The sequence below is a fragment of the Rhinatrema bivittatum genome, chromosome 3 (assembly GCF_901001135.1).
Source record: "Rhinatrema bivittatum chromosome 3, aRhiBiv1.1, whole genome shotgun sequence".
NCBI lineage: Eukaryota > Metazoa > Chordata > Amphibia > Gymnophiona > Rhinatrematidae > Rhinatrema > Rhinatrema bivittatum.
The window spans coordinates 574,859,809-574,886,287 of record NC_042617.1 but is presented as its reverse complement, the minus strand read 5'-3'; positions in this window follow the sequence as shown (position 1 = coordinate 574,886,287).

The window sequence follows — 26,479 nt, the reverse complement described above, 5'->3', positions numbered from 1 at the left end:
TTACATTGCTTTCTAAATTCACTTTAAGAGAATCCACCTTTCTTTCAATTACAAAACTTCATTTTCCACATCATTCATCCGTTGACATTATCTTTTTGACATTATCTGTGATGGTATGCAGTTGTATTATCATATTCCTTTTAACATTATTTATTGCTTCCCATAACGTTTCTAGAGAATAAAGTTGAGGCCTTATCAGGTTAGCTACTTGAAGCACCGAGGTCTCAGTTGTTACCTCTCCAGTCTCCAGTTCTGCAGCTCCAGCAGGTTTTCTATCATTGGCCTCACAGATCGTATATTGAGGAGAGTCTTCCTGCCCCAACTGCACGGGCTCCAGTAGAGACCACCGGGGGTTAGCCATTCAGGCTTCCCCTGGTCTCCTCGTGTTTGGAGCGTTCTTATCTCGGCGGGGTTAGCGGGCGGCGTCCTTTCTGCCGGAGACAAAGTTGTCAGCAGCTCAATACCGGCTTCGTGCTCTGCTTCCCCCCATCCGCTGGTCAGAGAGCTTCCTTCTCTGGCTATGGATCCACGCCGGACATGAGCATCCATAGGTCCTACCAAAGAAAACGCTGGGAGTGCTTTGGAGGCTAAACGCTCCCTGGCTCTGCTCTTCTGTGCTGAATGCGGCATAAGGCTCTCAAGGTAATCAGCCAAGGCTGGAATGACGCATCAGTCCGTCTTCCTATGCTGTCATCTTGGGCCTTTTTCCTGTCTTTAACGAAAGGACATCACCTCCTATCCCATGACTTTTTAGTTTTCTTAGAAGCCTTTCATGAGGGACTTTGTCCAATGCCTTCTGAAAATCCAAATACACTACATCTACTGGTTCACCTTTATCCACATGTTTATTAAACCCTTCAAAAAACTGAAGCAGATTCCAGGTTCACAGTGATTTGGTTCAGTTCGTCTGACTCATCACCCTTGAAAATCATTTCCGGAACTGGTATCTCCACAACATTATCATTAGTAAACACGGAAGCAAATAATTCATTTAGTCTTTCTGCAATGGCCTTATCTTCCCTAAGAGCCCCTTTAACCACTCAGTCATCTAATGGTTCAACTGACTCCCTCACAGGTTTCTTGCTTCGGATATATTTAAAAACATTTTTATTTTAAGTTTTTGCCTCTATGGCCAACTTCATTTCAAATCCTCTCTTTGCCTGTTTTATCAATGTTTTACACTTAAGTTGTCAATGCTTATATTTTATCCTATTTTTGTCAAATGGATCCTTCTTCCAATTTTTGAAGGATTATTTTCGGCTAAAATAGCCTCTTTCACCTTACCTTTTAACCATGATGGTAATCATTTTGCCTTCCTTACACCTTTCTTAATGTGTGAAATATATCTGGACTGTGTTGTGCTGGAGGTGGACCCTTGGCCTGGTGCAGGATTGGTACGGCCCTCTGGTCGGACCCAGAGAGCACCTGCCATCAGGAGGCGGAGCACACAAGGAGACAGAGCCTAGCTGGAGCTTCACCAATAACAGTCCGGGGTTTCCGCAGGTTGAGCCCTTGGGTACCCAGACCGCCTGGACTTAGGTGGGCCTCCAGTGGTTTACTGGAGAGGTATCGGAGAGGTGTGCCCACTATGAGCAGGTGTGCATGGCTGATGCAGAATGAGTAGACTAGATCAGAACTGGAAGCTCCGGAGACCTCGGGAAGGCAACAGTTCAGAGAGGTCCTCCGGATAACATAGGCAGCACCTGTAGGTCCAGTCACGTGGAATCCGTGGTTGTTATCCAAATGCGTAGGAGTGTCTGAGTGAAGCGCAAGGGTGAAAGCCAGAATATCAGTCCAAGAGAGGTCAGCCAATGTGGGAGTCAATACCAGAGTAAGTCCATGAATAGTCATGGCAAGCGAGGGTCGGTTCCAGGCAGCAAGCAGAAGAATGGTCAGGCAGGCAGTGGTCAGTTCCAGGCAGCAGGCATAAGAATGGTCAGGCAGGCAGTGGTCAGTTCCAGGTGGCAGGCAGGCAGTGGTCAGTATCAAGAAGTCAGTCCGGATAGGTACTACCTGAGAAGGACATGGAAGCAGGAGACACTGGAACAGGAGACACTGTAACACGAATGCAAACTCACTACACCAACGGTGTCGACCCAATTGCCCAGGCAGGGATTAGGGGTTTGAGCCCTGCCTTATATGTGGAAGGCTGATGACGTCATTGGGGCGAGCCTCCCAGGTTTCCCGCGCAGGGCCCTTTAAGTATCGTGAGGTCGGCCGCGCGCATCCTAAGGGCAGGGCCGAGCTGGCCGAGGACGCGGAGCCCCAATGGGAGCTCCGCTGTGAGGCCTGTAAGGATGGAGACGCCAAGGGAGACTGCAGTGAGCGACAGGGACGCCGGGGGCTAGTGGCAGTGGGTAAGCCTTTGCTAGTGGATGGTAATGCCAGGTGAACAGGCCTGGTCACAGCACCCATGCGGCCGGGACACACAACAGACTGCACCTCTAGGATTGTATTTTTAAACAATGACCATGCATGTTGAATACTTTTAACCTTTGCAGCTGCACTGTTCAGTTTTTTCTAATTATTTTCCTCATTTTATCAAAGTTTCCCTTTTGAAAGTTTAGTGTTAGAGCTGTAGATTTACTTATTGTCCCCCTTCCAGTTATTAGTTTAAATTTGATCATATTATGATCACTATGGCCAAGTGGCCCCACCACCGTTACCTCTCTCACCAAATCCTGCGTTCCACTCTCATTTTGGTTCCTGAACAATTGATCCATGAAGCAGTCATTTCTTACATCCAGGAACTTTATGTCTCTAGCAAGTTACATTTACCCAGTCAATATTGGGGTAATTGAAATCTCCCATTATTATTGCACTGCCAAATTGGTTAGCTTCCCTGATTTCTCTTAGCGTTTCATCATCTGTCTGACCATTTTGTCTGGGTGGATGGCATACTCTTATCACTATATTCTTACCCAACATACATGGGATTTCTACCCATATAGATTCTATTGAGCATTTAGTCTCTTGTATGATCTTTATCCTGTTAGACTCTATATCCTCCCGGACATAAAGTGCCACATCCCCACTAAGTTGATCCTCCCTATCATTGCGATATAATTTGTACCCTGAAATAGCACTCTCCCATTGGTTATCCTTCTTCCTCCAAGTCTCTGTGATGCCAATTATGTCAATCTCATCATTTACTGTGATGCACTCTAATTCTCCCATCTTACTTCTTAGACTTCTAGCATTGGCATACAGACATTTCAAAGTGTGTTTTTTATTTGTATTAATAGCCTGCTTGTCAGTTGTTAGGGATAATTCGGAAATCATTAGCTTTGGTGATTTTTTACATATAGGCACATGGACTATGTTTACTTTAAATGGAATCTCTGTTGGGATGCCCTAACTCTCCTGTTTCATTAGTATCCTTCAAGGATACATTGCTCCGAACCATGCAGTGCTGAGTGACTGTCAGTTTTCCTCCTTGTTCTAGTTTGAAAGCTGCTCTATCTCCTTTTTGAAAGTTAGTGCCAGCAGCTTGGTTCCACTCTGGTTAAGGTGGAACCCATCCTTTTGGAAAAGCCTCCCCCTTCCCCAAAAGTTTCCCCAGTTCCTCTCAAAACTGATTCCCTCTTCCCTGCACCATCGTCTAATTCATGCATTGAAACTCTGAAGCTGTGCCTGCCTCTGGGGACCTGCACATGGAACAGGGAGAATTTCAGAGAATGCCACCCTGGAAGTTCTGGATTTCAGATTTCTACCTAAAATCCTAAACGCGTGAGGTCAGCCACCTTCGCACCAGGCAGGCAAGTTACCAGGCGATCCTCACGTCTACCAGCCATCCTGCTATCAGTATCTACATTTCTAATAATTGAATCACCAACTAAGATGGCCGGCCTAACCCTTCATGATGTTCAAATGTTGGACATCCTTAAATAATATTTGGCATTTTCTTGGTATATTCAAACCTCTTACAAAAACACAAAGAGCAAATGTTGCGAACCTGCCAAAACTTAACAGTAGAAACACAAAAGGTATCGCTAAACACAACCATATATAATTGTCACCGTTTGCCAAATCAATTATATTTTTCAAGCTGATATCTTAGCAAAGTCCAACAAACGGATAAAATTTTTGAGAGAAAACAGGACTGCATCAGCAAGCCATTGTCAACGTGCTCAGTGAAACCACACTGAGCCGTCCAGTCTTTTCAATCATTTGCAGCCTGTGTGTTGGAACACCTTCCGGTGTTGCTTGCACACCCTCCGGTGTTGCCTGCATTTGTGTGTAAGTATGTGCAACTTGTGTATTCACATCATACTTTCTCAAAGGAATTCTAATGATATAGTCCAGAAGTGCAATAGCCTCAAGCACTATTCTCTAGCAGGATAGATCATCATTGTCCTTTCAATATCACAAAAAATGGTCCGTTTGACATGAATGATTTAAATACAGATAACTTATGTTCAAGATATGTTAGATGCTGACTCGACAGCGGCCGTGTTTCGCAGCCTTGCGGCTGCTTCTTCAAGAGTCAAATAATCTTAATGCGAAATCTAGGAAGGGAAACAAAAAACATTGATACTAGATGATAAAAAGACCAAGGTTCAGAATATACTTAGCTGCAACGGTGTAGCCACCTATTCATAACAGGACATTTAGTCTCGATGAAATCCTATACGACAACGCCTGGCTAGAGACCACATTCAACCGGTGTAAAAGATTAAATAGCCCACTCTTTTGTGGGCGTGATGACGTCAGAGGACGTTTCCAGTTGCTATAGAAACAGGACGCTTACACAGAACGTAATGTGTGAGCAAAAAAGAGGGGCAAATAACAATCGGAACAATTTTTTACAAATGTAGAAGTGTCGAAATGAGCAGTAGTCTCATCATAAAAAAACATTGTACTCCAAATTACTATTAAGACCTCACGGGTAAACTGTGTCCAATCGTGAATCCATCTTTGTTCTGCTTGAAGTAAACTTCTGTCAAAATCTCCACCCCGCCATGATGGAATCAGCTGTTCAAGCACACAGGCTCTCAAATCATCAAATGTATGTGAAAATTCTAAACAATGGGTGACTAAAGGGGCAGTGATTCTGTGCATGTTAATGCAAGAGCGATGTTCAATCAACCGTGTCTTCAGTGACCTTTTTGTTTTGCCCACATAACATAAATTGCAGGGACATTGTATGATGTATATGACCCCTGATGATAGACAATCTGTATTGCGATACAAAGTCACATTCTTGTTCAATCTGGAGAAGTGTAATACCGAAGTTAAAATCATGACGTGGCAAACAGTGCAAGAGCCACACTTCGTGTGAGATCCTAAATGATGAGTCATATCACGTACTTATGCTCATTTACAGGACCCTGGCTGAGCCGTAATCAAGATCCTTTAGATTAACACCACGTGTGTATGTAAATCTTGGAATATGTTTAAATTCTGTGTGTAGTTGCAGTATATTCCAATTGTTAGAGATAATATACTTCATTTTTGATGCCATTGAAGAATAGGGCAAAATGCAAGTGAGTGTATCATTCTTGTCATCAACTCGGGGCAAAAATAGCCATTCTCGATGACTATACTTGGCCCTCATATATGCCCTCTTAATACATTTGGATGGATATCCTCTCTGTAGAAATCTCGTCCACAAATCTTGCGCTTGATGTTGGAATTCAAACAAAGTGGTACAAAGACGCCTCAGTTTGAAAAACTGGCTAGTAGGTAGACTCTCTTTTAATGACCTGGGGTGGGCACTCGAAAAATGTAGCAGAGTGCTGCTTGCTACTGGTTTCCTAAAAAGAGTGGTTTCAAAACCTGTTGATGTTTTAGAAATATGAATGTCTAAAAAATCAATCTGTGTTCTATGTATATTCGCTGTGAATTTCAAATGTCTAGTGCAATTATTGAGCCATATCATGAAGTCTTGAAAAATCTCCACTGGTCCAGTCCAAAACAAAAGAATATCATCAATGTACCTTCTCCACATTGGAATATACTGAGAAAAAGGATTATTCACATATATCCATTCATCTTCGAAATGGCCCATAAACAAATTGGCTATATCAGGGGCCATCGTGGCCCCCATGGCCATACCACAAATTTGTTGATAGAAAATCCCCTCCCATGCAAAAAAATTTTTTGTTAATGCAATGCGTGTTAGAGCTACCAGGAAAAAGGACGGAATCCTATGGGGTCTCAATCTTTTTTCAAAAAAAGCTTTTGCAATATCAATCGCTTGTTCCTGGGGAATATTCGTATACAATGCTTCCACATCAAGGGTTACCAAATGTATTGATGAAATATCAACATGATCATCATGATAATTGTCAAGAAGTTGTATTAGTTGTTGGGAGTCTCTTATATATGATTTCAATTGTTGGACAAAAGGTGCCAGAAAAAAATCCACGAATTGGGACAAAGGTTCCAACAGTGAACCCTTACTCGAGACTATAGGTCTTCCTGGGGGGTTGACGGTGTCTTTGTGAATCTTGGGTAAGATGTAAAAAACTGGGACTTGGGAGCACTTGCGCAGAAGAAAAGATGCTTCTTGAGATGTCAGAAAACCAACTTCTATGCCTTCTTTTACTAAGGATTCAATTTCACTGAAAATAGATTCCGAGGGATTTTCAGATAGTCTTTTATAAAAGCGTTGATCATGTAATTGTCGCTGTATTTCTGTAGAATATTGTGTGCGATTCATCAGGACTATCTTGCCCCCTTTGTCTGCAGGTTTTATCACAAGCTGTGCATTGGTGCGTAAAGATTTAAGGGCTAGGGCTTCTGCTTTTGTTAAATTTGAATAGGATCATTGATTGGAGAATTCTGATCTTAAATCAGTGAGTTTTCTTTGATAAACTGTATTTATTATCGCATCTGGGGGACCAGGAGGAAACCAGGTGGATTTATTACGAAAAAGAGACAAATCTGGTCCGCTTGGTTGTTGTGCAAAGAAATGTTTAATGAAAAGTTTTCTCACAAATTTGTACAAGGCCACCTCAAGTTGAAAAAGGTCTGCCTTAGGGGTGGGTATAAATGTTAAACCTTTATTTAGTATTTGTGGATGACACAAAAAACAAGACCAGACCCAATAAAGTAACCTTCAATTCAGGGAGTGATGAGTCCTCTGGCGATGAGTTAATCAACAAACCTCAGGACAATACACAAAGACGAGATACTCCAACAGATAATCATTTTTTAGGCAGGGGGAGAGGACGTACACGGTTCCAACGAGGGAGAAGAGGCACGTGGACAGACGAATCGCAACAGTCCCGTCAGACACGTTCACAGACACAACGCAATCTCTTATTCTTAACTTATCAGAGACATCCCTAACGCCCTGTCAAACACAAATACTAAATAAAGGTTTTACATTTATACCCACCCCTAAGGCAGACCTTTTTCAACTTGAGGTGGCCTTGTACAGATTTGTGAGAAAACTTTTCATTAAACATTTCTTTGCACAACAACCAAGCGGACCAGATTTGTCTCTTTTTCGTAATAAATCCACCTGGTTTCCTCCTGGTCCCCCAGATGTGTGGCCCATCCATCTGTTTCCCAGTTTCCCATTATATTTGTCCCCTCCCAACATCCCCCTACTCACTTCCTGCTTTGTTCCCCGTTCCCTTTCCACCCTTCGTCCTCTTCCCCTACCACCTCTACCACCCCTCCTCCCCCTCTGCTCACTTACTTCCCACTAATATCCTCTCATACTTCAGCTCGGACCCCACCCTTCCTCCTTCCTCCTTCCCACTCCCCTCTCTCCCCAGTTTTTATGGTTAAACGATTTTATTAGGTTTATATCATAGAAAAAAAGTACAACACTGAGGAGGGGTTGACTCTGATCCCCCCTCAGATTTCAATACATTGATTCAACAACCCAAAAAAGGAACCCGCCCCCCCTTCCCCCCCCCAGCCCCACACAGAGTTGAATTTTCCCCCTAAAGAAGCATCATCTTAGACAAGCTAATCATTAACTACAAGGCTACGTGCCAGATGTGTTAGAGACTGTAGGTAATTGTCCCACACCTTCAAAAAACGTTGTCTACTACGGGGTGACTTCTGGGAGGCCAAGGCTTCCATAGTCATCAACCCATGAAAAAGATTCCTCCAGGCCAAAAAGATGGATTGTCAGAAGTCCTCCAGACTGAAAGAATCACTCTCTTCCCCACCAGACTTGCTTTATGCAGGAGCAGGCGCGAACCAGGATCCCGGATGCGAGTCGGCGATATACACCCAAACAACAACCACATTGGGGTAACTGGAATTGCTACATCCAGCAAGTCTGCCACATAGCCGGCTACTTTGCGCCAAAAACGTTGTACACCCGTACACGTCCAAAAAACGTGAGATAAAGTCCCCCGATGACTCCCACAACGGGTGCAATCAGGAGTAGGCGCTATTTGTTGTTGAAAAGCAGCCTGTGGCGACACATAAGCCCTGCTTAAAAATCTATATTGCAGCTCTCTATAATACATGTTGTTGGATATCCTGGTTATATGCCGAAAGCAAGCCTGCAAAATAACCTGGGTAAGGACAAAATCCCCGTCCTTATTCCAACGAGTTTCCAGTGTTACACATACATTCATTTCCATATTTTTCTGCAATTTCTTATAGTATTGAGAGAGAGACGGGGCCTGTGCCTTCGCAAAGCCAAATATATCATCTAAAGCATGGCCCACCAAGGGATCCCTGTAGATAGCTGGTATTGCTCGTAAATAATGTGTGATTTGAATATATGGAAAGGTGTGGGTAATGCCAAAGCCATAGTTAGCTTGGAAATCCTTAAAAGGAATGATATCCCCCGTAGTCATCCACAAGTGTCCCAAGTGTGTGAGACCTCTATCTTCCCATCTCCTAAAAGGGGAAGAGTTAGTGCCTGGAGTAAAATCTAAATTCCCCACTATTGGAAGATAATAGGCACACTGAGCAGGCCATCTAAATTGCTTCATCACTCGTTTCCAAGTCTGTCGCAGTGGGCGTATCAACACTGTTTTCGTCAAAAATGACGGAAGGGACGCTGCCAAAGATTGAATAACATAGGCTGGCGCTACTGGATATGTCAAAGCGGCATCTGCGTAGAACGGGGCATGCACAGAGGTAGCCAGGATCCAATCTCGGATCAACCGTAGGTTACAAGCCATATTATAGGCACCTAAATCTGAGACTCCCAACCCTCCCGTTCCTCCGGAAAACAAAATGGCGGCCGCAACAGAGGGATTGCTTATGTGACCAGCGCTTTCAAATTGGAGATCCGGCAGCGAGGGACGGATGTCACGGACTTCGGGGGAGATACCCTTTAAGAATGTGTTTGGAGACCAACTGCGAGACACATAATTGCTTGAGTTTTATGTGGCCTTATTAATGGGGCCACATAAAACTCAAGCAATTATGTGTCTCGCAGTTGCATAATTATGTGTCTCGGGGTGCATAATCGGGCGAAACCGCAAACTTCTATGCCCGCGAAAAGCACCAAAAAAGAAAAGGAAAAAGTGCCCGCTCCGGAAAACAAAATGGCGGCCGCAACGGAGGGATTGCTTATGTGACCAGTGCTTTCAAATCGGAGATCCGGCAGCGAGGGACGGATGTCACGGACTTCGGGGGAGATACCCTTTAAGAATGTGTTTGGAGACCAACTGCGAGACACATAATTGCTTGAGTTTTATGTGGCCTTATTAATGGGGCCTGGTTCTGTAATGCTGTTACACTTGGTTTGTTCTATTTGGTTGCCTTTGGTTGTTCACATTGTAGGGCACTTAGGAGATAATGGGAGTGGGAGACTGGGTAGGAGAGGTATACAGTGCATCGGCTACCTCCAGGACCGCTGGTGTTGCGATTTTAATACATAAAAAGCTTCCCATCAAAATTCTGAGGGAAATAGTGGACTCCCAAGGGCGATATATTATTCTGATCGCTGAGTTGTGGGGTAAGAAAGTAGTCCTATGTAACGTATATGCACCAAATACATATAGCCCGAAATTATTTTACGAACTAACTGCGCATTTACTTCCATTTGTAAATGAGATATTGATAATTGGAGGGGATTTTAACACGGTAAGGGATGCTGCCATGGATGCTTCGGCTAACCGGGCGAGGGAGCGAGGCATGGGCAGAGGTCCTCAGCTTTTAGAGCGCTCACTTCATTTATTGGATGCTTGGCGGCTACTTCATCCAGGGGAGCGGGATTTTACACATGTGTCGCGGGCACACGCGTCCCAATCCCGAATTGATTATTTTTTGATCAGTGATCATGTCTTTCCCCTGGTACAGGATGCACATATTGACAACATTGTCATCTCTGACCACGCGCCTGTTGGGATAGAGATTAAGTTCACCAGTGGACAATCTTTGGCGAATATTTGGCGCTATCCCTACTATTTGGCGAATGACACTAAATTCAGAACTTATCTACAGTCAAAATGGGAGGACTATACGTCACTGAATCAGATGCATACTTCTCAGCCGGTGTTGTTTTGGTACGCGGCTAAAGCTGTGTTAAGAGGGGAAATTATTTCTTATCTCTCGCATCGTAGGAAGGCCATGGATCGTCGCATATTACAGCTGAATGGGCAATTGCGTGGCGCAGGGGCTAGATTAGTTGGAGGGGGAGATGAAGAGGCCCGGGCAACCTATCATTCCGTACAGGCAGCTCTAAATACCCTTTTACATCAAAGGGCAAAGAAGAGCTTTATGTATTACCGGTTTCATCTCTTTCAATACAGTAATAAGACAGGGCGTATGATGGCAAACTTGATAAGGTCAAATAGGTCTAATCATTTCATTCCAGCGCTGAGGAACGCATCCAATAAAGTGACATGTGATATATCCGGTATATTGGACGGGTTTCGGGAATTTTATTCGGCTTTATACACATCTGGAGGCGGGTCAGATGAGGCTAGTGCCGGGTTTTGTTCCAAACTGCCACTTCCGTCTTTGACCTTGGCTCAACGGGAGAAACTTAATCAACCCATAGAGGCAGAGGAGGTGGTTAAGGTGATACGAGGTTTACCTAAGTTCAATGCGCCAGGCCCGGACGGATATACGGCGGAATTCTTCAAAACAGTAGTAGATCAAGTGGCACAGCCTTTGGCAGCGACCTATACAGAACTGATTAAGGGTGGTTCCTTTCCCCCGAATGAAAATTTAGCATTAATTACTTTAATACCTAAAGAGGGGAAGGACCCTTTGCGGCCGGAATCATATCGTCCGATATCACTGCTAAATGTGGATCATAAAATATTGGCAAAAACTTTGGCGGAGCGCTTGGCCATGGTTTTGTCAACCCTAGTGGGTGACCATCAAGTAGGGTTTGTTTGACAAAGGTATGCTCTGGCTAATATCCGTCGGGTACTGACTGCCCAGTCTAGCGACTCCGCGGCTCGATGCAGCGCGATCGGCGGGGCGAGGCTGGAGCCTGAAGAAACCGCGTCCCTCCGGCTACCACATCACGTGACTTATGGGGGGAGAAAGGAGGGGGTGGGGGATGAGAGAGAGAGGGGGGGGGGATAGGGGTAGGCAGGGGACTGATAAAAGAGGGTGGGCAGGGGGGGGTACCGCACAGAGGAGATTGAAATTCGAATTGCCTGATGTGGGAAACATATACAAGTGCTATGTCTTCTCATTGTTTTTTGAGGTCAAATATTATGTTGCTTTTGAAAATATTGGGGGTAGCCCTAGCTGGGGGGGCTTACCGCTGAATTATATGATACTCTCTTTGCTGTATTTTCATTTGGAGTTTGGTAAACTTGTCTACTGAACTTCCAGCAGAATGACAATGAAGGAGTGATGCCCCAGACTCAAAGACCCCGGCTCATCAACAAGGTTTCACTACATTTTGTAGTGATTACTTCAGTATTTCCCCATGTGATTTATGCTCTTTTTTTCTTTTCTTTTGTTCCCTTTTAGTCTTCTCCCTTTTGGAAGCCCATTGCTCAATATAACTATATATTAGAGATGTGAATCGTGTCCTCGATCGTCTTAACGATCGATTTCGGCTGGGAGGGGGAGGGAATCGTATTGTTGCCGTTTGGGGGGGTAAAATATCGTGATATATCGTTAAAATCATTAAAACCCGCTAAAACCCACCCCCGACCCTTTAAATTAAATCTCCCACCCTCCCAACCCCCCCCCCCCAAATGACTTAAATTACCTGGTGGTCCAGCGGCGGTCCGGAACGGCAGCGGTCCGGAACGGGCTCCTGCTACTGAATCTTGTTGTCTTCGGCCGGCGCCATTTTCCAAAATGGCGCCGAAAAATGGCGGCGGCCATAGACCAACAGGATTCGACGGCAGGAGGTCCTTCTGGACCCCCGCTGGACTTTTGGCAAGTCTTGTGGGGGTCAGGAGGCCCCCCCCCAAGCTGGCCAAAAGTTCCTGGAGGTCCAGTGGGGGTCAGGGAGCGATTTCCCGCCGCGAATCGTTTTCCGTACGGAAAATGGCGCCGGCAGGAGATCGACTGCAGGAGGTCGTTCAGCGAGGGTTCCGGCGCCTCGCTGAACGACCTCCTGCAGTCGATCTCCTGCCGGCGCCATTTTCCGTACGGAAAACGATTCGCGGCGGGAAATCGCTCCCTGACCCCCGCTGGACCTCCAGGAACTTTTGGCCAGCTTGGGGGGGGCCTCCTGACCCCCACAAGACTTGCCAAAAGTCCAGCGGGGGTCCGGAAGGACCTCCTGCCGTCGAATCCTGTTGGTCTATGGCCGCCGCCATTTTTCGGCGCCATTTTGGAAAATGGCGCCGGCCGAAGACAACAAGATTCAGTAGCAGGAGCCCGTTCCGGACCGCTGCCGTTCCGGACCCCCAGGTAATTTAAGTCATTTGGGGGGGGGGGGTTCGGGAGGGTGGGGGATTGAAGGAGGTAGGATTTGGCAAGGAAATGTTTAAGTTATTTTGGGGGGGGGGGTTCGGGAGGGTGGGGGATTTAATTTAAAGGGTCGGGGGTGGGTTTTAGCGGGTTTTAGTGTGCCGGCTCACGATTCTAACGATTTATAACGATAAATCGTTAGAATCTCTATTGTATTGTGTTCCATAACGGTTTAAGACGATATTAAAATTATCGGACGATAATTTTAATCGTCCTAAAACGATTCACATCCCTAATATATATATAAGCGCCACTGACATCTGGTCCAGTCAATGCATTTGTGCAATCAGAACAAAAATCTCATTCCATGTCTCCTGGGGATAATTCAGCATTTCCCTCCTCTCTTGTTTCCCGAAGAGGAATTGCCATCCATAACAAACATTCTTCCTGCCTCAAGCATCAGATAATCTCTTGCATGTCTCCAATATTCGTTCTTCCCACATCACTGAGCCCATCGATCGGACTTTTTGCAATATGTTTTTCATTTATCAGGAAGACTCTATAACAGATGATGATATCCCAAGGCACATTTGAATTCTACTGGCCCAGTGCTCTGTGGGATCTCTCAATTGCAGGAGGAGCAGTATTAGCAGTATCCCGTTGAATCAACAGAAATCAGACACTCAAAGGACAACAGCCCTACAATCCTCACACTCACTGAGCTCTGGTAGGCCTATGAATCATAGCTATGTCTTCTCATCCTGTTTTCTAAGTCCTCCAGCTTATCTGTAAATTCAGAGGCTTGGCTCTGCAGTTGTTTGGTGCCCTTAGCTAGACCCGCCATATGCTCTATTTTCTCCTTCATCTTTTACTCAGTCCCTTCAATGTGGTTACCTAAGTTAGTGATTTCACCACACAGATCAGCGATTGTGGCTAATATTTTACTTTTGACTTCTGACAGACCTTTTTTGAGCTCCTGGAGCCACCTCTTCAATTCACCTAGCATTGTACTGAGCGCTGAATTTCCACCGCCTCACCCTCACTCTCTTCCTCTGAGTTTGAGGTCCACTCACGTTGCTCTTGCGCTTTCTGAGCCTGAGAGTTCCCTGTGTCGCACGAACCAAAATCATCATGAGCCAGCGGGAGCATTAGGTGGAATAGGGCACCAAATCTGAGCAGGGCAGCATTTTTGAACAGCGAGAGAGAAAGAGAGATCATGTATTGATGTGACATCATGATCGCCTGGGGCAGCTGCAGACCCTTTCAACCGGCTTTGGCTAAATCCATTAGAGAAAGGAGTTCCACACTCTGAAATTCCTGCTTATGCTCGTTTACAGGACCCTGGCTGAGCCGTAATCAAGATTAAGCAGTCATTTAGGGCTATGAACATCACTTTCTCCCCCACTTGCTAATAATGTTTTTATTTGTTTGTTGGGGCCGCCTCAAGTGGTGGCCATGGGTTGATGAGGGTTCAGGTTTGATCCCCGCACATAGGTTTACATTTTGGCCACATTTTATTTTTTTGTTAGGTTGGCCCTTTTCATCTAATGCTGGAGAACTGGGATCCTTATTAAGCTCTCGATGCTCCTACAGTAACTTCAGGTTTTTCAAATATGTGTAGCTAAATTTCTAAATGAGAATCCACCACAAGAAGGTGATACCTGTTTTGTTAGGAGAAACATTTTTTTCTGGAAGGTGTGAGTTTTGTTAAGTGACAAATTTCTAATTCATCCGCATTATGGGCCAGATTTTAAAACCTACACATGCTGGGTACATTTGTGCGCGCTACCCGGCATGCACAAATGTACGCCAATTTTATAACATGTGCACACAGCCGCGCGCATGTTATAAAATCAAGGGTTGGCGCGCGCAAAGGGGTGCACACTAGTGCACCTTGCGCGCACCGAGCCCTTGGGAAGACCAGCTGGCTTTCCCCATTCCCCCTCCACCTTCCCCTATCTGTCCCACCCCCGAGCCCAATAAAAAAAATCCTGGTACTTTTATTTCAGAAGTTACGCCTTCCAGAGGCAGGCGTAACTTGCGTGCACCAGCCGACTGCCGATGCGCGATCCACCGGCTCAGCGGCAGTGGAGAGGCCTCTGGCTCCACCCTGCCCCCAGACCACCCTGCCCCTCCCATGCCCCACCCCGGACTGCCCGTTTTTTCAAGCTCCGGAACTTGCACGCATCCCGGGGCTTTATGTGTGCCGCCGGGCCTTTTGAAAATAGGTCCAGCGTGCGTAACCCCCCCTACGTGCGTAAATCCACCTGCATTTACGTGGATAGGCTTTTAAAATCTGCCCCTATGTTATTTGCATAAGATTGTCTATGCATGACCTGCTTTGCATAGATTTACAAAATGAATTCATGCAAATCTCATGCAAAGCAACTCATTGTAATAAGGGAGGGAATCTGGGCCGGGCTTTGCAAAATATCACGGATATTTGTGATATCACCACAATAAGTCTATATCATGCAATATACAGCATTTATAGCACAATATACACTGTTTAATGAATGTTATAGCTCTACCGCGCCTTGATGCATCACTCTCGGGCCGATTCAGAAAAAACGCGGGAGAGCGGACGAACGCCCGCTCTCCCAGCGCACGTGATTCTGTATGCTAATTAGGCCTGGTGGTAGAAACGGGCAAAAGGAGGCACTAGGGACACTAGCGCGTCCCTAGCACCACCTTTTGACCCGGAGCGGCGGCTGTCAGCTGGTTTGACAGCCAACGCTCAATTTTGCCGCGTCGGTTCTCAAGCCCGCTGACAGCCACGGGCTCGGAAACCGGACGCCGGCAAAATTGAGCGTCCATTTTTTGGCCCGACAGCCGCCGGCGCAATTAAAAATGTTTTTTCTTTTTTTTTTTTTTACTTTTTTTACCCTTCGGGACCTCCGACTTAATATCGCTATGATATTAAGTCGCAGGGTGCATAGAAAAGCAGTTTTTACTGCTTTTCTGTGCACTTTCCCGGTGCCGTCAGAAACTAGCGCTTACCTTTGGGTAGGCGCTAATTTCTTAGAATACAATGTGCGGCTTGGCTGCACATTTTACTTTCTATATCCCGCGCGCATACCTAATAGGGCCCTCAACATGCATTTGCATGTTGAGGGCGCTATTAGGTGCAGCCGGTTAGACGCACGTTTTCCGCCCCTTACTGAATAAGGTGTAAGGGAAAATGCGCGTCCAAGAGCAGACTAACAGTGCGCTCCATCGGAGCGCACTGTACTGTATCGGCCTGACTACTAGTTAGCCAGATAAGTCTATGACTGCTATTTAGCTAAACTAAAGTTAGCAGGATAAACTTATCCTGCTAACTATAATATCTCAGCCAAATGAGCTGGATAAGTTTCTGGTTAACTTGTGCAGCTAGATAATAGCCGAATTCCAGCCCCATTGAGGGTGCATATCCCTAGTAGCCATGAACATATCATTACTAACGCTGAAGGGTACAGTCATTTCTGTAGTCAGAGAGGGAGCTCTGCCTTAATATATAGGTGTGTTAGCAGGAATCAGGAAACTTGGACATCACATCCATCATTAGGTCCCAGCAGACCTAATGTTGAGACTGTGTTAATATTTACAGTGCTGGCAAATGGCTTCATAGATCCTTGGAGGATCCAAACCTATGAGTGCAGTCAGTAGCCCTGAAGACATTAGCGAACTGAGTTATGGCAAAGATGCCTCTTTGTAACTCCTTCCTCTCCTTGTCACTACAGGGATGTCATTAGGCATGTAGAGAAAAGTTGAAACATTTAGAGACATGACCGTCTGATGCTAGTCAAGTCACCTGTCAACATATGAAATGAACCTGCATCTAGATGGTGCAGAGAAGTCAGAACTTCCAATTTATTAGACAAGTTGAAAGATTGGCATTACTTCCAGGCAAAACAAAATGTCTTTTATCAGAGAAAAAAAACAGCAATTTGTCCAGTTAGCAGCAGAAAGTATAAAAATACTTTCTGTATAAAAAAAATGATTTTGTGTATTTGAACATGAAATAATGTACATTCCTGTTTCTAAAGCAATGACCTTTAAAAATACTTGCTTCTTTTTCATTTAGCATGTTAAATCCTTTACATATTGATGCTTTCCACAACTTACATTGAAGTTTGTAGTTCATTTGAAAGGGCACTTGCTTTCTTCAGGACTATCCAGCATTAACGGTGAAAACCTCTAATTTCTTAAATGCCAATGTCACTACTGAGGCTTACAAAAAAAAAAAAAAAAGCTTTTCTAAAGCTCAAACATAGTCTTTAGTTAACTTCAAAGTATAAGGACCTTTTTATATTTCTTAATACTCACAAGAATTAAATAAATGAATTTTCTTCCCAAAAAATAATTTTCCTTATAATTCAGTGCTTGATTTTCCAAGTGACTTGCATGCATAAAACCCTGTTTATGCACATACATGGTGCTTTGAAAATCAATTAGGGGATTATGAGTATTGAAGTATGCACCAGTGGCATAGTCAGAACTGATTTTTTGGCTGGGCCTACAGGTCTGAGCCATAGCATTTGTACCCTAATGGATAAGTAATGCTTTGCAATGCACCTGACAACTGATTTCTAAATAGTATACAATACGTTGTCATACATCATAAGTGATGCTTTAAATAATTTGAAGATAATAATTTATGCACATAAATTCATGTTGTAAATTTGTAGGCATGTGTGTAACAGGAGTACATTTATGTGTGTGTATTTACCCACAAACTAAACAGTGCATGGTTTGACATATTAACACTTAACACATCCTAATAACAAGGGACTACAGTATTTGGGGTGAATTTAACATTTTTGTGACCCTAGGGGGTATGCTGGACATTGAAAACTCTTGAAAGGTATACAACAGTAATCATGAAAGGTTGAGAACCATTTCCCTAAAGTACAGTGCACCCCTCTATTGGGAAGTGCAGATTGGGAAACAGAACAAACTTGACTGGTACAGATCCCTTCATAGAAAAAAAAAGGTAGCAGATTACCTCACCTTGGTCATAAATACAAAACACAGATAGACCCTCAGCAAAAGCAAAAGAAGTAACCATAAATTAGAAATAGAAATATGCAGACAAAAGCTAAACTGGAAACCCCCAAAGCCAAACTCTTCCTGAAATGCAACTCTGGAGAAGCAGAAATAAATTTCCCCCTTTACTGTGCAAAATATAAAGATATCAGAGATGCGCATTTCCCAAAACTGACAGAGAAAATCAAACATGTCCTATGGAAGAATGAGCAGGAAAAACATCAGGGAGCTCACAATATTAACGTTTACCAATTTACCATGTCAAAAGCACTAGCAGATATACTCAGTTCTATACAGATAATGCACAAGAAACAGTCCCTGCTGCAGCTGTATGGAGCTTTCAGTCTGGTCAAGACAAACATACAAGCCAACTAAGAGCATGTGAGAAGTCTATTTATTGTACTGAAATACTTAGCATTTAAAAGCAGCTTCCAAAGGTGAGGTCTAAAGCAAGATTTGAATGCAGCCAGAGAGGAGGAAATTGCTGTTGGGAATTGGTGGTGGAGAACGGCATAGAAAAGAGCAACTTGCAAGATGAACAGAGTTCATAATGAAGGGTAGATGGAGAAGGAAGAGAAGACAGTTTATGAGAAGCTGCAGAATGTATAGGCCAGTAAGAGAAGATTGAGCTGTATGCAGAAAAGGATAGAGGTCCAGTAAAGCGACATGAGAAGAGGAGATACATGGACATAGCAATGTTGAAGACAGATAAAATAATATAGTGCAGCTGAATTTTGAATAAATTACAATGGAGAATTATAATTCAATGGGAGGCCCACAAAGATCAAGTTACAGTGGTCTAAGTGGAAGGTGATCAGAGTGGATGAATGTTTTGGTAGCATGCATAGAAAGAAAGGGATATACTGTATCCAGCGATGCTGTACAAGAATAACCAAAAGTAAAAGGGAGGAGGAAACAATGAAACAGAATATGAAATTCTATATCTTAAAAACAATATAAACTTGTAATATAATACTTAAAAATAATAAAATATAACACAATAAAACTTGTCGAAATGTTTTAATCCATAAACAAATTATCTCAATCTACAATTCAGTTCCAAACATGCAACATGACCATGTTTTAACATATGAGTCTGCATCAAAGGTAAAATATCACACTCGTCTTTTAGGCCTATAAACATCCAAAAACATCATATTAATAAGACTTATACAAATAATAACAGCTAAAATAATTAAAAAGCTTTATTATACATAATCATTTAAAAAAAATACAGATTACCTAGAAGTCAAGAGCAGAGGTAAAGACAAAACACTGGGACAACAATGTTGATGTCAGAACCATAGCAGCCAAATGGTAAAATTGAAAATAGGAGACAAGAATTAAAAGAAAAAAATGGAAAAAAAGAAAAAGAATAGATCAAATCATTCTTACATACCATCTGTGATGTGGCATGAACAACAATTACCTATAAAATAAAAAAACATCATTTCATAACCACCACAACACAACAACTGATAATTAAAGCTAGGAAGTGTTACGGAAGTCTCAGTTTAGTGGACCCTTCGGCCGACCTGCAGGAGACTGGGAAAGATGGTCACTAACTCTAGTATGGGGCAGGCCGGGAGGCAGATGTTCAGGCAGGATGTAGAGATGCTCTTCACCCTGGAAGCTGGTACTCCCCCAGGAGGAGCCCATAGGAGCCCGGCCGCTGGGACTTAGGCGGTAGTGGATCAGGACTGGGAACTGGAATCAGACTAGGACAGTAGGTCAGTACTGTAACGGGGCTCTGATTCTGGAACCAGGCAGGAAGTGTAGCAATACTCGGGTACTGGAACCAGGCAGGAACTGTAGCAAGCAGGCAGGAACCAGGCAGGAACTGTAGTAAGACTCGGGTACTGGAACCAGACAGGAACTGTAGCAAGTAAACAGGAACCAGGCAGGTACTGTAGCAGGCAAGCAGGAACCAAGCAGGTACTGTAGCAGGCAAGCAGGAACGGAGTAATTAGCAAGGCAAGTCGCTCCGGGGCACAACGCAACAGGAAACCAGGATGTAAGCCCGTTGCAAGGCAAAGACTGAGTGACCGCGGCCGGCTTATCAAGGCCGCGGCGTCTGATGTCAGGAATTGGGCGGAGTCACCACTGGCGGGAAATGGCCTAGAAAAGCGCCCAAGTGGCGCGCGCGCGCCTAGAGACAGGGCGTCTACGGAAGGTTTCCCGGTGGTACGGCCCTCACCGGAACGCCGCCGAACAGGCCACGAACTAGGCCAAGGAAAGCGGGGACAGGTCTTGGAGCACTGAGGAAAGGGTCTGGTTGTGGCACTTGCGGCCAGAACCGCAACAGGAAGTACATATAAAGAACAAAGAATAAAATATACCATTGCATATTTTACAAACAAAATATGCAATGGTTCTCCGAGCAACTCATATTCCGTAAGCCAAACAGACCCACTAGAGCACAACACCAGGCAAAACTTCTGATACCCTCACCCAAACATGTATCCACTAGGGATCGCTCATTTACCATCGCAGGAACTACTCTATGGAACAACATGCCAACTAATCTGCGCCAGGAACCATGCCACAGGAAATTTAAACAAAACCTTAAAACCTGGCTATTCAAACAAGCATACCCTTGACTGAGCCTAAATTCTAATTCCTCACGGACTATACCCTAGAGACGACTATAACACTAACCCTGCCTCCTCTCTATGACAGTTCCCCTCTCCACTCTTATTCTCAATCTATCTTCCCTATAATTACTCTCCTCCACTCCAAGAATTTTCTCATCTGTACCGTAGCAATAATCTGCTCTTACTCCCAATTATGTACTTATACCCATTGCATGAGACTGTATTTATACCTACTGCATGCGCTATCCAGTTAAGTTCTCAGTTATGAAGGATTAAATGTAACCCTTCCTCCCATGTTTATCTATGTTACCATATATATTGTTACCATTAATGTTTTCATTTCCATGTAAAGCTTTGTTGCTACATTATGTGCAACTGTAAACAGAGGTGATGTTCCAAACGTGCCGCGGTATATTAAAAAAAACCCTTAGAAACATAGAAACATAGAAACATAGAAATGACGGCAGAAGAAGACCAAACGGCCCATCCAGTCTGCCCAGCAAGCTACGCAGTTTATCCATTTTTTTTTTTATCTTCCCCCCCACCCCTTTTTTTCTCCCCCTCCCCCGTCACTATTGGCTTCCAGCACCCTCCGGCCCCAATTCCCTTCCACCCCTCCACCAATGCAGAGAGCAGTGCCGTATCCGCATCCCAATGAACATCCAGTTCAATCAGGGGTAGCAACTGCCACAATAAACGGCCACACCCCTGCCCCATACTCTTACCCACCTCTGTTTTGCTTGTTTGTTTTTTGTTTTTTTGTTTTTGTTTTTTTGTTTTTTGTTTTTTTGGAGATGGCAGCCCTCCAACCTTCCGCTCCGTGAAGGTGGAACACAAACCACTGGCATCCCGCTCCGTGAATGCCTCTGTGGCTACTGCCGCTCCGTGCAGTATTTTGCTGCCTGAAGGTGGAACAACTACTTGCCACTGGCATCCCGCTCCGTGAATGCCTCTGTGGCTACTGCCGCTCCGTGCAGTGTTTTACCACCTCCTCTATATTTATGCCCACTAGACTTGATGGATCCACAGTGTTTATCCCACGCCCCTTTGAAGTCTTTCACAGTTTTAGACTTCACCACTTCCTCCGGAAGGGCATTCCAGGCATCCACCACCCTTTCCGTGAAGAAATACTTCCTGACATTGGTTCTTAGTCTTCCTCCCCGGAGCCTCAGCTCGTGACCTCTGGTTCTGCTGATTTTTTTCCGTCTGAAAAGGTTTGTCGTTGTCTTTGGATCATTAAAGTTTTTCAAGTATCTGAAAGTCTGAATCATATCACCCCTGCTCCTCCTTTCCTCCAGGGTGTACATATTTAGATTCTTCAATCTCTCCTCGTACGTCATCCGATGAAGATCCTCCACCTTCTTGGTTGCCCTTCTCTGTACCGCTTCCATCTTGTCTTTGTCTCTTTGTAGATACGGTCTCCAGAACTGAACACAGTACTCCAGGTGAGGCCTCACCAAGGACCTGTACAAGGGAATAATCACTTCCCTTTTCTTACTCGATATTCCTCTCTCTATGCAGCCCAGCATTCTTCTGGCTTTTGCTATCGCCTTGTCACATTGTTTCGCAGACTTCATATCATTAGACACTATCACCCCAAGGTCCCTCTCCTGCTCCGTGCACATCAGCCTTTCCCCCCCCATCGAATACAGTTCATTTGGATTTCCACTCCCCATATGCATGACTTTGCACTTCTTGGCATTGAATCTCAGCTGCCATATCTTCGACCACTCTTCCAGTTTCCTTAAATCCCGTCTCATTCTCTCCACTCCTTCCGGCGTGTCCACTCTGTTGCAGATCTTAGTGTCATCCGCAAAAAGACAAACCTTACCTTCTATCCCGTCCGCAATGTCGCTCACAAAGATATTGAACAGGACTGGTCCCAAAACCGATCCTTGTGGTACACCACTTAAAACCGCTCTCTCTTCAGAGAAAGTTCCGTTTACCATCACACATTGTCTTCTGTCCGTCAACCAATTTGCAATCCAGGTCACCACCTCGGCCCTCACTCCTAAGCTTCTCGTTTTATTCACCAGTCTCCTGTGCGGAACCGTATCAAAAGCTTTGCTGAAATCCAAGTAGATGACATCGAGCGCTCTTCCTTGATCCAATTCTTTGGTTACCCAGTCAAAAAAGTCAATCAGATTTGTCTGACAGGATCTTCCCCTGGTGAATCCATGTTGCCTCTGGTCCATTAATTCTCCTGACTGTAGATAGTTCACTATTCTCTCTTTCAGCAGTGACTCCATTACTTTTCCCACCACCGAAGTGAGGCTAACCGGTCTGTAGTTGCCAGCCTCCTCCCTGTTCCCACTCTTGTGAAGCGGGACCACCACCGCTCTTCTCCAATCTCTTGGTACCACTCCTGTTTCTAGGGATCTATTGAACAGGTCACACAGCGGACCCGCCAGAACATCTCTGAGCTCCCTCAGTATCCTTGGATGAATCCCATCAGGCCCCATAGCTTTCTCCACTTTCAGATTCTTTAGCTCTTCCCATACATTTTCTACTGTAAAAGGATTTTCATCTATTCCACTTCCCTCCAGTTTCTTGATGTGTAGAGATGGTCCTTCTCCAGGGTCTTCTTTAGTGAACACAGAGCTGAAGTATTTGTTTAATATTTCTGCCATTTCTTCATCTCTCTACACACATTGATCATTACCACCTTTCAATTTCACTATACACATTTTATATGAAAAATGATATGTGAAGAATGGGGGTGGTGGGTGGGGTGGAGGGGAAGGGGAAGAGGAAAGTAAGAAAGGAGAGGGGAAGAAGGGACAAAAGGGGAAAGAAAAAGTGAGAAAGGGGGAAGGGAAAGGGGGAGGGGGAGGGGAGAAAGGGAAGAAGGTGGGAGGGGTAATGAAAAAGGGGAAAAGGGGGAGGGAACATAAAGAGGTGAAAAACAAAAGAGACAGGAAGAGGAGGTAAGAAAGGAAGAGAGCATGGTACTGGAGTTTAGGAAAGGAAAAAGGGTGGAGAGGAGAGCGAAAAGAAAAAGTGAAGGAGAAGGAAGAGGGAACGGTAAAGAAGGGAAGGATAAAGGGAAAGGAGAGGGAGAGGAGTAAAAGGAGAAAAAGGGTAAGGAAAAGGGAGAGGGAAAAAAGGGGGAGGAAGTGTATAGCAAGAACATAAGAACATAAGAACATAAGAAAATGCCATACTGGGTCAGACCAAGGGTCCATCAAGCCCAGCATCCTGTTTCCAACAGTGGCCAATCCAGGCCATAAGAACCTGGCAAGTACCCAAAAACTAAGTCTATTCCATGTAACCATTGCTAATGGCAGTGGCTATTCTCTAAGTGAACTTAATAGCAGGTAATGGACTTCTCCTCCAAGAACTTATCCAATCCTTTTTTAAACACAGCTATACTAACTGCACGAACCACATTCTCTGGCAACAAATTCCAGAGTTTAATTGTGCGTTGAGTAAAAAAGAACTTTCTCCGATTAGTTTTAAATGTGCCCCATGCTAACTTCATGGAGTGTCCCCTAGTCCTTCTACTATCCGAAAGAGTAAATAACCGATTCACATCTACCTGTTCTAGACCTCTCATGATTTTAAACACCTCTATCATATCCCCCCTCAGTCGTCTCTTCTCCAAGCTGAAAAGTCCTAACCTCTTTAGTCTTTCCTCATAGGGGAGTTGTTCCATTCCCCTTATCATTTTGGTAGCCCTTCTCTGTACCTTCTCCATCGCAATTATATCTTTTTGAGATGCGGTGACCAGAATTGTACACAGTATTCAAGGTGCGGTCTCACCATGGAGCGATACAGAGGCATTATGACATTTTCCGTTTATTCATCATTCCTTTTCTAATAATTCCCAACATTCTGTTTGCTTTTTTGACTGCCGCAGCACACTGAACCGACGATTTCAATGTGTTATCCACTATGACACCTAGATCTCTTTCTTGGGTTGTAGCACCTAATATGGAACCCAACATCGTGTAATTATAGCATGGGTTATTTTTCCCTATATGCATCACCTTGCACTTATCCACAGTAAATTTCATCTGCCATTTGGATGCCCAATTTTCCAGTCTCACAAGGTCTTCCTGCAATTTATCACAATCTGCTTGTGATTTAACTACTCTGCACAATTTTGTGTCATCTGCAAATTTGATTATCTCACTCGTCGTATTTCTTTTCAGATCATTTATAAATATATTGAACAGTAAGGGTCCCAACACAGAACCCTGAGGTACTCCACTGTCCACTCCCTTCCACTGAGAAAATTGCCCATTTAATCCTACTCTCTGTTTCCTGTCTTTTAGCCAGTTTGCAATCCACGAAAGGACATCGCCACCTATCCCATGACTTTTTACTTTTCCTAGAAGCCTCTCATGAGGAACTTTGTCAAACACCTTCTGAAAATCCAAGTATACTATATCTACCGGTTCACCTTTATCCACATGTTTATTAACTCCTTCAAAAAAGTGAAGCAGATTTGTGAGGCAAGACTTGCCCTGGGTAAAGCCATGCTGACTTTGTTCCATTAAACCATGTCTTTCTATATGTTCTATGATTTTGATGTTTATAACACTTTCCACTATTTTTCCTGGCACTGAAGTCAGGCTAACCGGTCTGTAGTTTCCCGGATCGCCCCTGGAGCCCTTTTTAAATATTGGGGTTACATTTGCTATCCTCCAGTCTTCAGGTACAATGGATGATTTTAATGATAAGTTACAAATTTTTACTAATAGGTCTGAAATTTCATTTTTTAGTTCCTTCAGAACTCTGGGGTGTATACCATCCGGTCCAGGTGATTTACTACTCTTCAGTTTGTCAATCAGGCCTACCACATCTTCTAGGTTCACCGTGATTTGATTCAGTCCATCTGAATCATTACCCATGAAAACCTTCTCCATTACGGGTACCTCCCCAACATCCTCTTCAGTAAACACCGAAGCAAAGAAATCATTTAATCTTTCCGCGATGGCCTTATCTTCTCTAAGTGCCCCTTTAACCCCTCGATCATCTAACGGTCCAACTGACTCCCTCACAGGCTTTCTGCTTCGGATATATTTTAAAAAGTTTTTACTGTGAGTTTTTGCCTCTACAGCCAACTTCTTTTCAAATTCTCTCTTAGCCTGTCTTATCAATGTCTTACATTTAACTTGCCAATGTTTATGCTTTATCCTATTTTCTTCTGTTGGATCCTTCTTCCAATTTTTGAATGAAGATCTTTTGGCTATAATAGCTTCTTTCACCTCCCCTTTTAACCATGCCGGTAATTGTTTTGCCTTCTTTCCACCTTTCTTAATGTGTAGAATACATCTGGACTGTGCTTCTAGAATGGTATTTTTTAACAATGACCACGCCTCTTGGACATTTTTTACTTTTGTAGCTGCTCCTTTCAGTTTTTTTCTAACAATTTTTCTCATTTTATCAAAGTTTCCCTTTTGAAAGTTTAGCACGAGAGCCTTGGATTTGCACACTGTTCCTTTTCCAGTCATTAAATCAAATTTGATCATATTATGATCACTATTGCCAAGTGGCCCCACCACCGTTACCTCTCTCACCAAGTCCTGTGCTCCACTGAGAATTAGATCTAAAATTGCTCCCTCTCTCGTCGGTTCCTGAACCAATTGCTCCATAAAGCTATCATTTATTCCATCCGGGAACGTTATCTCTCTAGCGTGACCCGATGATACATTTACCCAGTCTATATTGGGGTAATTGAAGTCTCCCATTATTACTGCACTATCAATTTGGTTAGCTTCCCTAATTTCTCTTAGCATTTCACTGTCCATCTCACCATCTTGACCAGGTGGACGGTAGTATACCCCTATCACTGTAGTCTTCCCTGATACACAAGGGATTTCTACCCATAAAGATTCAATTTTGTATTTAGTCTCATGCAGGATGTTTATCCTGTTGGACTCTATGCCATCCCGGACATAAAGCGCCACACCTCCTCCCGACTGCTCCTCTCTGTCATTGCGATATAATTTGTACCCCGGTATAGCACTGTCCCATTGGTTATCCTCTTTCCACCATGTCTCTGAGATGCCAATTAAGTCTATGTCATCATTTACTGCTATACATTCTAGTTCTCCCATCTTACTTCTTAGACTTCTGGCATTAGCATA